This window comes from Hylobates moloch, unplaced genomic scaffold (assembly GCF_009828535.3).
Source record: "Hylobates moloch isolate HMO894 unplaced genomic scaffold, HMol_V3 SCAFFOLD_10, whole genome shotgun sequence".
Taxonomy (NCBI): domain Eukaryota; kingdom Metazoa; phylum Chordata; class Mammalia; order Primates; family Hylobatidae; genus Hylobates; species Hylobates moloch.
In genome coordinates this window covers 9,505,705-9,519,584 of record NW_026652285.1, presented here as the reverse complement: position 1 = coordinate 9,519,584, position 13,880 = coordinate 9,505,705, and the positions used below count along the sequence as shown (strand labels likewise).

General features: G+C 39.6%; 1 protein-coding gene across 7 annotated transcripts in view; it reads left to right on the top strand.

Moving 5' to 3' along the window:
* Positions 1 to 13,880, top strand: part of MYO1D (myosin ID) — a 386,481-nt gene that overhangs the window by 137,995 nt on the left and 234,606 nt on the right. The window lies entirely within an intron of this gene.

The window sequence follows — 13,880 nt, the reverse complement described above, 5'->3', positions numbered from 1 at the left end:
AATCCATGTGTGTGTGGAGGTCAGGGGAGAAGGGAGGGAGCAGAGATAAGCAGAAGAATATAGACAACTTATCAGTACAATAGAAGGCAAGAAGGTGAAGCCAGACTGAGGGGTTCTAGAGGACAGCAGAAAAAAAAAAGAGTTGCATTTAGAACAAAATAATTTGATAGAAATAAATCTAAATAATTGGTATTCATCATAATGTAAATAGACTAAGCAGACTAGATAGGTGGAAAATCCAGCTACATGCTCCTTAGAGGAGACACACATAAATAACACTATGCAGAAAGCTCAAAAACAAAGACGTAGAAAGATATCAAGCCACCTCTTACCAAAAATGGTTAAAAGCAACATTCATGTGAAAGAACATAGAATTTAAGAAAGCAAGTATTAATACAGATAAACTAGCGATAACAAAATTATCCAAGACAAGCCATGTTGAACTAACATGGTACCTAACAACATACCCATGCTTCTTGTGAATTCTATAAAGAAAAAAAAAAACCTGCAAAATTTTAAAGGAAAAATTGACAAGTCCACCATCATAGTGGGAGATTTTAAACCACTGCTATCAGAAAGATAAATGATAGATGAAGCAGACAAAAATGTTAGTGAAAATGCAGAAGCTTTGAAAACCAAATTTAAACTTTATCTAATAGATCAAAGGAACCCCGTACCCAGAGAATAGGAAATACATATTCCTTTAAAGTATACATTGAGGCCAGACATGGCGGCTTACACCTGTAATCCCAGCATTTTGGGAGGCCAAGGTGGGAGGATCACTTGAGGTCAAGAGTTCAAGACCAGCCTATCCAACATAGTGAAACCCTGTCTCTAATAAAAATACAAAAATTAGCTGGGCATGGTGGCCTGTTGTCCCAGCTACTCGGGAGGCTGAGGCAGGAGAATCACTTGAACCCAAGGGGTGGAGATAGCAGTGAGCAAGATGGTGCCAATGCATTCCAGCCTGGGCAACAGAGCGAGACTCCATCTCAAAAAAATAATAAAATAAAGTATACGTGGAATATTTACAAGAATTGACCACATAATAGACGACAAAGGAAACCATTTTGGGTTCGTGTGTGTGTGTGTGTGTGTGTGTGTGTGTGTGTGTGTGTGTGTGTGTTTTCAGATGGAATCTTGCTTTATTGCCCAGGCTGGAGTGCCATGGTGCAATCTCAGCTCACTGCAACCTCTCTGCCTCTTGGGTTCAAGCAATTCTCACACTTCAGCCTCTTGAGTAGCTGGGATTACAGGTGTGTGCCACCACACCCGGCTAAATTTTTTTTTTTGTATTTTTAGTAGAGATGGAGTTTCACCATGTTGACCAGGTTGGTCTTGAACTCCTGATCTCAGGTCATCCACGCACCTCGGCCTCCCAAAGCACTGGGATTACAGGTGTGAGCCACCATGCTCAGCCATCTCAACTATTTTGAAGAAGTGCATATACAGATATATTTTTCATCTTCAAAGCAAGTCAAATAAAAATCAGCATTAAAAAAATTTAATATGTTTCAGAACTTGGAAAAGTACTCTCCTAAACAGGTCATAGTTTGAAGAAGGTGGAAATTGGAAATTACAAAATGTTAGGAAGTGCATGACAAAAAACTTGTCAGAATTTATAGAATACTGCTAAAGTGATTCGTTTGTTATGCCTTTGTAAAATAACAAGAAAGACTGAAAAGTTAATGAGCTAAGTGCAACTTAAGAAGCCAGAAAAGGAACTCCAAAGAAAACCTGAAGAAAGAAGTAAGAAAATATTTTTTAAAATAGTAAAACTTTAAAGTAATGGAACAAAAAAGTAATCAGTAAGACCTCTAATAAAGCTGATAAATTAAAAAATTATGAACCAAAAAAGGGCTATTACTATGCAGACATTATGGAGATTTTTTTAAAGCATCAGAATATTATGGATAACTATATGCCAATGAATTTGAAAATGTAGATGATTTTCTAGAAAAAAAAGTTATCAAAATTAATTCAAGAAGAAAGGGGCAACCTGAATATATCAATAACCTTAAAGGATCCAAATAACTGATGATAAATCCACCTTTTCCCAACTTTGCCAAGGACATCAGATCTAGATGGTTTTACAAATCAGTTTTATAAAACCTTTGAGGAGCCATTAATCCCTATCATATGGAAACTGTTTTGGAGGATGGGAAGAAGAGAGGCAACTCATTTAATGAGATTAATAGTACCTTAATACAAGCTTAATATGAGAAAATAAAATTAGAGACCAATTTAACTTAGAAACATAGATGTAAAGACCTCAAAAAGAATAATGCATTTTCTGGCAACATGGTGAATGAGGTGCCCACTAAAGCCAACTGAAAACAACTAAAATGTTAGATAAAATATAAAAATCAACATCTTGAATGCAGCCATGAACTAACGAAAAGTAAGGAATATGCAAGCCAGGAGCTGAGTGAATACAGAAGTTAACTGAGTGAAGGAAAATACCCCTAAAGCTGCCCCTCACCCTGTGGGGATTTGTTGAAGTGGGTAACTTTGAATTTAGTTATTCAAGGCTGGGTCCTTGAAGTGAAGCCCAGGGCCTGCCCAAAGTAGGGTATCTAATAAGGAATTCTGTACACACACACACACACACAATGGTGAGTCTTTAAAGGGCTACATGTAGAGTGAACTAGAAGTAATTCCCCACTATCAATAAGGAAAACTGCCTGTCTTGGTCCTTGGCACTCAGCCATGGGTGGAGGGGGCGTGAATCTCTCTTGGGAATTTATAATCGTAAGAGAGCTTTTAGGTGGTTTGCAACCCAAACTCATACTAGCTGGGTAGCTTGAAAAAGCCTCAAACTGACAATTTGATTAAAGGTGGTCCAGGACTTATAATTGCCCCAGGCATCTGAAAAAAGCAAGTAAAACTGTTTTCCTTAGGAAACTATCTTCATACTGTCACAGGATCCTTGGGGTGTCGCTTTTCTCACCAGAAACCTTTGTGCCTGGTGGTGCCTTAGCCTGAGTTTTGCTCAAGCCTGCCAGGCTTGTTCCGCCTGCTTAGCCTGCTCAGCTTAGCTGCACTCAGCTTGCCCTACCAGCCTGGATTCCATACCTGCCAAGGGTCAGCCAGGCACAGAATGGCAAGGGGAATGTGAGTGAGCGAACATAAGGTCCAGCCACTGCACACAGCCAAGCACACAGGCTGCAGCAGGGCAGGCAGCTCCAGGTGCCGGCACAGACACTGGTTCCCTGTGATGCTGTGGCTGGACCAGGCATACTGCAAGCAGCTTCCATGGCTGGCACTGGGGAATGCAGTGGTGCCCAGAAGCTTGGAAATACCAGGAACTGCAGAGCCCCAAAGAGAGTATTTCAGCCCTGGCTTGGGGAGCTCCTAGGTCTGGGCTCCCTGAAGGGCCACAGCTCTTCTCCTTCTCATCACCCACAACGTGGCAAGCAGAGGGCATGTTTCAGCCCTGTTTGTGTTACAGCTCTTTTAGCCCTGCCATTCAGTGGATTCTGAGTTGTTGTCCTGTGTCCAGGAAGAATGAGGTATGCATACAAATAGAGGGTGAGCAAGGCGAAGAGGTGCTTTATTGGGTGACAGAACAGCTCAGAGGAGACTTTCAGTGGGTAGCTCCTCTCCGCAGTCAGGTCCTCCCATTGTCTACTCATCTCTCAGCATAGAGGAGACCAGCAGTATGTAGCTAGCTCCTCTCTGCAGGCAGGTCATCCCATCATCTGCTCAGCTCTCAGCAGAGAGGAGACCCATGGTGGGTAGCTCCTCTCCATAGGCAGGTTATCCCATTGTCTGCCTGAGTCTGGCTGAGTCTGGGGGTTTTATGGGCTTCAGAGGAGGGGGAAGTGTGTGCTGATTGGTCCATGGGCAGGCGTGGAAAAAGCACTACAAGTTCTCACTCTGGACCATGGAACTGGCAGCCTGGCCCAAAGGTGGGATTTCACCAGGGACCCACCCCTTTCTGCCCAGGCGCCTGTCTGCCTCCTGCCACCATTAACCTGCCATCCACTACGTCCACAGAGCCCAGACTGTTCATGCCAAGGGGTGCCTCCAGGCCCACACCGAGCTGCCCTCAGCACCCCCTTGGCCTTCCGCCGCGCTCTTCGGCATCCAAAGTCTGAAAGGGGCCAAGGTAGCAGGGGGCTGGCATGTCAGCACTGCCCCAAGTCTGCGCATACCCAGCTGGGTTGCAACAGTGCCCAGGCTCAGCCTCAACTTTGCTCTGAAATCCAAATGGGTGCCGAGACCAGGGAGAGGCCAGACATTGGGAGCAGCACATCCAAGCCAACAGAGGCAGGGGAGCTTCCCATGTCCCCAGGAGTGCAGAGGTACCCAGGTCTACAGCCATGGCTAGGTGGTTATGGCTTCACCCAGGAGGATGGGGCTCCTGCCTGCTCCCAGCCCCCAAGAGCACAGGGATGCCTGGGTCCTGCACCGTAGCTGGGCGGCCACAGCTGCGCCCAGGGAGCGCAAGGATCCCCCTGCCAACTCGGATGGGGGCGGGGCTTCCACCTGTTCCTGGCTACCGCCAGCTCCACGGAGCACACAACCCCAGATGCACCTTCCCCACTGCAACCAGCATCATGGCAGCAGCTGCTCCAGATGGGCCACCAATACCAGACCTTAAAGAATTTCCACAAAGCTCTAAGGAAAATTAGCTCACAGTAAAGAATCACTACAAGATACTATAGGTAAAAGGCAAACTAAACAACAAACAGCAGGTTCAGACTCATGAAAACTTCTGATACAGAAATGATCAGAAAGAAAATATGAGAATGCTTAATATATATCAAGAAATGAAAGGCCTGAAAATCAGAGAGAACAAGCAACTAGACAATTGATAGAAATAAAAACTAAGTAATTAAAATTAAAAATTCAATGGATAGGTTTAACATCAGTTTACATAAAGCTGAAGAGAAAGTAGTGAAATGAAAATAAGAACTGAAGGATTATCCAGAATTCCACTTAGACCAAGAAATGGGACATATAAAAGAAACATTAAGACACATGGGGGCCGGGCACGGTGGCTCACACCTGTAATCCCAGCACTTTGGGAGGCCAAGGCGGGCAGATCACAAGGTCAGGAGATGGAGACCATTCTGGCTAACAGTGAAACCCTGTCTCTACTAAAAATAAAAAAAAATTAGCCGGGCGTGGTGGCATGCACATGTAATCCCAGCTACTCAGGAGTCCGAGGAAGGAGAATCGCTTGAACCCAGGAGGCAGAGGTTGCAGTGAGCCAAAATTGTGCCACTGCACTCCCGCCTGGGCAACAGAGCAAGACTCTGTCTCTGGAAAAAAAAAAAAAAAAAAAGACACATGGAAGAGATAATAAAGTGGTCAAACATGTATCTTATCAGAGTTATAGAAGAGAAAATGGATAGAACAATATTTGAAGAAATATTCCTGAGAATTTCAAGAATATTGAAGGACTTAACAGAATCAGGAAGCCCAATGAATCTGAAGTTGGAAAAATTAAAAGAAATCTGCATATAGACACCTAGTAAAATCCTAGAACATTAAAGACAAAGAACATATCTTAAAAGCAGCCAGAGAAAAGACAGATTAGAATCAAAAGTATGACAATTAGGCTGAGAGAAAATAAACGTAAACCAAAATTCTCTACCCAGGGAATACATTTTTTCCAGAACAAAGGCACAATAAAGAATCTTTCTGAAAAACAAAAACCAAAAACAGAGAGTTTATCAACCTCACTTAAGGAGATTCTAAAAGATACATTCATCAGACAATAGGAAGAGTATACTAAATGAAACTCCAAAATGCAAAAAGAAAAGAAGAGCAAAGAATTGGTAAATACGTAGATGCATGTAAATAAACTCTGTAAAATAATATTTTGTGGAATGGAAAATACAGATTAGAATTATCACAGTAACAATTGCATATCAATTAGAAGAGCAGGTAATTGTAATTCCAGTGTTTAAGGTCCTTAGTTCAGAAAAAAATAATAAAAATATTGTTTAACGTTCAACTCTGATGAGTTAAAAATACATGTGAAAATTTTCTAACATAATCATTGAAAATAGTAGAAAATAGAGGTTATAAATTCCAAACTAGTAGAGAAGGAAAAAAATAAAAATAAAAACAAAGAATCCTCCCTGCCCCCAAAACAAAAATATAAAAAAGAAGAAACAAAAGAACATAGGAAAGCTGGATATTTGGTAGAAACAAATATAAATATATTAGTAATTACATTGAATGTAAATGGATAAAAGCCAATTCAGATTGAAGAAAAAGAATCCAGATATATGCTATTTATTAGTGACACCCATAAGGAAATAGAACAACTGAAAGTTTACATCAGTTCGACAGTCTGGGATCACCTTTATTCCATTTCAGGGCCTGTAGTAGCTCAGTGTTGGGCTGTTGTCCATTCACCTTTATCTCCCAGGTTTAGTTATTCAGGATTGCAGACCAAACTACGGTACCTCATCCAAGACCCCAGGTTCTAACTTTGGTACCCAAGTCCCATGAGAGCCAGAAGCTATGCTCAGCCTTATGACTGCCTTTTCCATGTCAACAGTAGCTTCTAAGACAAAAACAACCATGAGGTGTAGGCTCACTCATCTTGATTTTAGTTTTCTGATTTTGGCCAGGTCTTTCCTCACTATCTTATTAGCTCTGTGATGCACTTACCAAAACCTTTTCCCCATATTTTGTCTAGCACCTTTTTTTAGTAACTTTGTCAGGAAGATTGATAAGTATTACCTAGTCCTCCATTACCAGAAGTAGACGTCCCTGGCTCCTCACTTTCACAGAGTCCATAGTGTCTTCCGTTCATGACTTGTGTCCCCACCCAGATTATAAATCTTTTGAATCTAGAGAATGGGTTCTGTTAATTTTATGTATTAATACCTAATAAGGTACTAAAACAGATTGTCAGTAAATTATTAAATGAACTTGAATTTGCTATGACTATTTGACAGTGTTCAAAGCAAGTTAAATAGAGGTATATTTAGATAGTGTAGTCTAGCTAATCTATATACTGATTGGTGTACTTTCACAAATGATTTTTTTCCCATAAAATATATAGGGAGAGACAGGTGAAAAAGTTCAAGAGAATAAGATCACTATTAACTTTTGCAATTTAACCTTTATAAGACACTCTGAATTTGCCAAATTTAGGATTTCTTAGGCTGAGTCAGTCTGGATATTTATAAATGAGAGAGGAGGCGGCATTTATAAATTGAGACAGAATGCTGATTAAATATAGAGAAAGTATTCCCACTAGATTCCTTATCCAAAGACTTTTATATTACTAAACAGGATGAAAGGGCTTCCCCCCATTTCTTAGTTGGTTGTTAGTGTCTCATCCAATATTGCCATTTCCTATGCATAATCACTCAGTACTGGTAATATTCCATTCAACTGTTTTCTGGTTAGTAAAGTTATATTAATACTCTTCATATGATGCCTTATAAGATTGCCTTGCCTACATGATTTTATACATTATTCAGTCCAAAATATTTTTCAAATCACATTGTAATTTCCTTTTTGACCTAAGGTTTAGTTGTTTAGAAGTATTTTTCTTAATTTTCAGCATATAGGATTTTCTCATTATCTTTTTGCTGTTGATTTCTAGCTTAGTCTTATTTCATCAGAAGACATACTCTGTGTGATTTCAATTTTTAGAAATTTGCTAAATTGCTTTATGTATATGTTTTGTTGGTCTTTAAAAAATAATTTGCAGCCGGGCGCGGTGGCTCACGCCTGTAATCCCAGCACTTTGGGAGTCCAAGGTGGGAGGATCACAAGGTCAGGAGTTCAAGACCAGCCTGGCCAACATAGTGAAACCCTGTCTCTACTAAAAGTACAAAAAAATTAGCCAGGCGTGGTGTGCACCTGTAATCCCAGCTATTCGGGAGGCTGAGGCAGGAGAATCACATGAACCTCAGAGTCCAAGGTTGCAATGAGCTGAGATCACACCATTGCACTCCAGCCTGGGTGACGGTGTGAGACTGTCTCAAAAAAAAAAAAAAAATTGCATTCAATATTCTATACAAGTCCATTAGGTCAAGTTTGCTAATAATATTGTTCAACTTTTCTATTTTCTTCCTGACTTCTTTGTTTTGTCAACATTGAAAGGTGTTTTAAACTCTACCTTGATTCTGAATTTATCTACTTGTCCTCATTGTACCTTTGATTTTTTGTGTAAATATTTAGAGAATTTGTTAGGTTCATTCAAGTTAGAACTGTTATATCTTCCTGGTGTTTGAGTCATTTATCATTATGAAACATCTCTATTTCCATATTGCTTTTTACCTTGAAATCTGCTTTGCATGAATAATATAGCTAAGCCAGCTTTTCTTTTGGCTAGAGTTTGCATGGTATATCTTTTTCATCCTTTTACTTTCAATCTTTCTATATCCTTATGTTTCAAGTGTATCTCTCATAAGTAGCATATAGTTAGCTTTGATTTTTTTAATCCAGTCTGACAATTTTTGTCTTTTGAATAAATCATTTAGTTCATTTACTTTTAATACAGTATGTGTTGCATTTAAATCAGGCATCTTGTTAATGCTTCTGTTTGACTCTTCTGTATTTATTTTCTTTTTTTCTGTATTTCTTTTAGATTGATTATAGTGGGAAAAAGGTAAACAAAACTTTATTCCTTCCGCTTGACAGCTTAACCTCAGTTAAATTTCTAGCTCTGTTCCTCTGGCAACCTAGTAAGACATATATCACTTAACAACATTACTTATGGTCAAAATTATCCTGTCAGTAAATTGCATCTGTCTTGGGAGAATGATGTCTGGTGGGGATGATATACTTTGGGTTTGCCTGAGCTCAGTGACCCTTGTATTAGGTCTGTCCTTTGCTGGACCCTGGAAGCTATGTCTTCTGAGCTGTTCTAAGAGATAGTTGGTCCTGTGGGGCATGAGGCTTTTAAGCCAAGATCACCTCGCACACATGCCCAATGTGGATCTCATCTCCTTACACCTAAGCTGTCACTTGACTGCTGTGTGGACTGCTCCAAGGACACTGACGCTACCTGCTAGCAAACCGTGTTCTTGGCCTTTTGAAGAGATTGGTGCCAAATGTGGCCTATGAGTATTCTGAGTCAAAATGTTTAGTTAGACCTAAGAACATTCTCTTTCCCCTCCCCTGGTGTTACAAGTATTTTTTATCATTTTATTTATTCTCTTTATTATTTTGGAAGATTTACTTAAATACTGTTATAGTGGTTACTTGACTTACTGCAGTATCATTCTTGAATATAAAAATCTAATATTATTTATTACTTTTGCCTCCTTCCTAGAAAATGCAAGGCCAATTTAATTCCATTTACCTTCCTCCTAACTTGTATGCTATTTTGATCATGTATTTTAATTATATACCAAAATAACATGCATGTATTTTAATTATATACCAAAATATATTTGGTCATGTATTTTAATTATATACCAAAATAACATGCATATACATTTTTAAAACCAGTAAGACATTATTATATCTATTTAGATATAAATATATTTATTATATTAGATAGATGTTTTATCTATATTATCTATATCAATATTACCTATAGCTATTTATACCTATGTTATCTATATTATCTAATATTTATATCTATTATAGATATTAAATGATATAGATATATCTACTTAGATATAAATAGATATGTTTATATCTAAATAGATTTATATTTAGATATAAATAGATATATCTATTTAGATTGTAATTTACATCTATTATATCTATTTATTCACTTGTTTATCTTTTTTTCCTCTTCCTGTTTTTTTTTAAATATATTTTGGTTTTATTTTGCCAAGTTACTCATGAAAAGCATGACTTTTTTTCTTTTCTTTTTTCTTTTTTTTTTTTTTTTTTGAGACAGGGTCTCACTCTGTCGCCCAGACTGGAGTGCATTGGCATGTTTTCAGCTCACTGCAACCTCCGCCTCCTGGGTTCAAGCAATTCTCATGCCTCGGCCTCCCAAGTAGCTGGGACTACAGGTGCACGCCACCACACCCAGTTAATTTTTGTATTTTTTGGTAGAGATGGGGTTTCACCATGTTGGCCAGGCTGGTCTCAAACCCCTGACCTCAACTTATCTGCCCACCTTGGCCTCCCAAAGTGCTGGGATTACAGGCGTGAGCCACTGCACACAGCCCCTATATTGTTTACCTTCCATCTGGGATCATTTTCTTCTGCCTTAACCTTACTCTATTATATTTGAAATCTGAGGGTGACAAATGTTGTTTTTGTTTACCAAAAAAAATTTCTATACTGTTTTCATTCTTGAAGAATATTTTTGCTCAGTGTAAAATTCTACGTTAGCAGTGTCTTTTGGCACTTCAAAGATAATGTTCCTTTGTCTTCTGGATTTCATAGTTTCTTATGAGAAGTTAGCTCTCAGTCTGTCTCTTTGTTGCTCCTTAAGGTAATCTTTTTTTTTCCCCTCTGGCTGCTTTGATTTTCAGAAGTTTCACTATGATATGCTTAGGTGTAGATTTTTTTTAAAATATGCTTGTAGTTTGTAGAATCTCTTCAATTTGTAGCTCCACTTTTTTTTTATCAGTTTTAGCAAGTTCTTTTCTAATATTTCTTCTGTCCCTTTTGTCTCCTCTCCTTTAGAACTACATCTCACTGTATCTTCTATACTTCTTAGCCTCCCATCTTTGTTTTCCATCTTTTTGTCTATCCATGCTTCATTCCAGAAAAGTTCTTCTCACCTAACTTCTAGTACATTCATTTTTTTTTCTTCACCTATTTCTTTTTTTTTTTTTCTTTAAGATGGAGTCTCGCTCTGTTGCCCGGGCTGGAGTGCAGTGATGCTATCTCAGCTCACTGCAACTTCTGCCTCCCAGTTTCAAGACATTCTCTTGCCTCAGCCTCCTGAGTAAACTGGGATTATAGGAGCGTACCACCATGCCCAGCTAATTTTTTGTATTTTTAGTAGAGACGGGGTTTCACCATATTGGCCAGGCTGGTCTCAAACTCCTGGCCTTAAGTGATCCACCTGCCTTGGCCTCCCAAAGGGCTGGGATTACAGGCATGAGCCACCACGCCTGGCCTTCTTCACCTACTTCTAATCTACTCTTCTACTGATCCACTGGGTTCTTAATTTCCTTTATTATATTTTTCAGTTCTAGGTTTCCATTTGACTTGGTTCTTTTTCATAGTTTCTGGTTCTATACAAAATTCTCATTATTGTCTTTTGTCACCTTGAACATGGTAAGCATAGTTATTTTAATATCCCTATCTGATAACCTCAGTGTCTGGATACCTGCAGGTTTGTTTATTTTTTTATTTTGTTTTGCTGTTTCTAATTCCAGTTTACTTGGCTACTTATATGTCTGGTTGCTTTTTATTTTGTTCCAAATATTATATTTGCAAAATTATCTGCAGAAATAATTGGAGGCCCAAGTTTATGTGATTTTTCTTCAGGGAAGAGTTAATTTTGCTTCTTTTAGTTACCTAAGAACAATAGTATTCCAAATCAGCTATTCCAATTTCAAGGACTAGGTGATTCAAAGCTGAATTATGGTCTCTGTAAAGGACTGCCTCCTTCTAATTCATCCTTATTCCTGTTGGTGGGATCCTAACCCAAAGTGAGAGGGGTTTACCTGTGTTCCCTCCTTTTCAAGCCTTACTCGCTAATCTTTGTCCCACTAGGCCCATGAAGCTGCCAGAATCACTACTCAGATCCCGTCTACCTTCTCTGGAATTGGCAAATTTCCCCAGGAAAAAAAGGCAGCCTCAAACCTGGGTTCTCCTCCACCGTTTTCTTCCTCTCCTGGATTCTGACCCAGTAAATTCTCCACTGTCTTGTTAGATCTCCCATGTCTTCAGGCAAACGTTTTGTTTATTTTGTTTACCTATTCCAGTTAACCCTCAGCATGGGTGTCAGTTTAAATTACCTAGTCTGTCATTACTCAAAGAAAGCCCTAGTATCTTCATTTCATAAATTAGCTAATTAGTTCCAGAGAGAATTTACAGCCAAGACTCAAGTGTTCTGATTTTGTACAATGCTTATTCTGTTACACTAGTACCAAACATGCAGATAAATCTGGTAGCATTTTGGCATTTACTGTGCTCAGTGCCACTTTTCTTGGTTTATTCACCAAGAAGTAAAGACACTCTATTCCAGCAAACTAGTAGAAAATCCTTAAGTAAACAGTGCCTCCTCCCAACTTCCCCATCCTATTAAGATTTTTAAAAAACTTACTATAAGCCATTTTTTAAAGTGAGCTACAGTTGTTCCCCCAATATAAATGCTCCACTTGAAAATCATTACAGATTTAGTGAACGTTTGATCACCCATCACTATTTTTAAAGTAGGATTCTGCTTGTGCTTTATAATAAAATATACCAAAATTTAATATCTAATGAAAGGGTTGATATTCCAGAATAGGGAAGAAGTGTAAGTTATCTATCAATCCATAACAAATCACTGTAAAATGTAGTGCTTAAAATAATGGTTCTTTGTCATGATTCAGGGGTTGACTGGGCAGTTCTGCTGGGCTCACCAAGCAGCTGCAGTCAGCTGGGGCTAGATAGGCTAAGATGAGCTCACTCAAATGGCGTGCCTGGATGACTGGGCATCTTTTCTTCAGGTAGTCTTTAATCTTGGGCTTCTTCACATGGTAGAAGTGGTCCAAGAGGGCAGACCCTCTCGAGGATGGGCTTCCAGAAGTAACCCAGTGTTGCTTCTGCTGCATTCTACTGGTTAAAGCATGTCACAGGCCAAGCCAGATTCGAGAAGTGGTGTAGAGACTCCAGCTCTTACTGGGAGGTGGTGCAAGATATTGAGGTCATGTTTTTCTTTCTGCTACAGATGACAAGATGAAAAAGGGCAGGTGTACTAGGCAGAATAATGGCCTCTGCATTGCAACAGCAACTCTCTGACATCAGCTAAGTGTCCTACAATTCAATTCAGTTCTTACACTAACTACCCAGAGTCAGCATTAATCTAAAAAATTAAAGGACAGGGTCCCTAACAAGACCCTGCTTTACTTCAGACACCAGCTGCAAGTGAGGTCCATGGAACACCTGCCCTTATATATGACTTGGGTATAAATTTGAGGATTCCCATGACCCCCCTCTTCAGGTTTGATAATTCACTAGAATGATTCACAGAACTCGGGTCCAAGCACAGGAGCTTCTGTCCCCCTGGAATCAGAGTGCACCACCCTCTGAGTACATGCCTGTGTTCACCAACCAAGAAGCTCTTCTGAGGCTCAGCGTCCTGAGGTTTTGTTTTTTTGTTTTATCAGCGTTTCATCACAAAGGCATGATTGACTAAATCTTTGGTCACATGATTACGCTTAATCTTTAGTCCCCCTAACCTACCCAGAGGTCAGGCAGCTGTAAGTTCCAGCACATGACGGAGTTTTCTGGTGACCAGCTCCCATCCTGAAGCTATCTAGATGCCCAGCTATGAGTCACCTCATTATCATAACTAAGACACTCCTGTCACTGAAGAAATTTCATAGGTTTTTGAAGCTCTGTGCCAGAAACCAGGAACAAAGGCTAGATAGATAATATTTTTTATTCTTACTATTACTATACCATAGTCATCCCAGATGTCCACATCCTAATCCCCAGAACCTATGAACATGATATGTGCTGTGGCAAGGTGGAATTAAGGTTGCAGATGGAGATAAGGCTACTAATAAATGGGCCTGAAAATAAGGGCTTATCCTCCATTACCCAAGTGAGCCCAGTGCTGTCACGAGTCCTTCAGTGGGAAGGAGGGAAGCAGAAAAGTCAGAGCGAAGAGGTGACATCATAAAAGACTCAACTGACCATTGCTGGCTTTGAAGATGGAAGGGGGCCACCAGCCAAGGAATGTGGGCAGCCTCCAGAAGCTGGAAAATATAAGAAAATGGGTTTTCTTCTGGATCTCCCAAAAACACCAACCCTGCTGACACACTGAC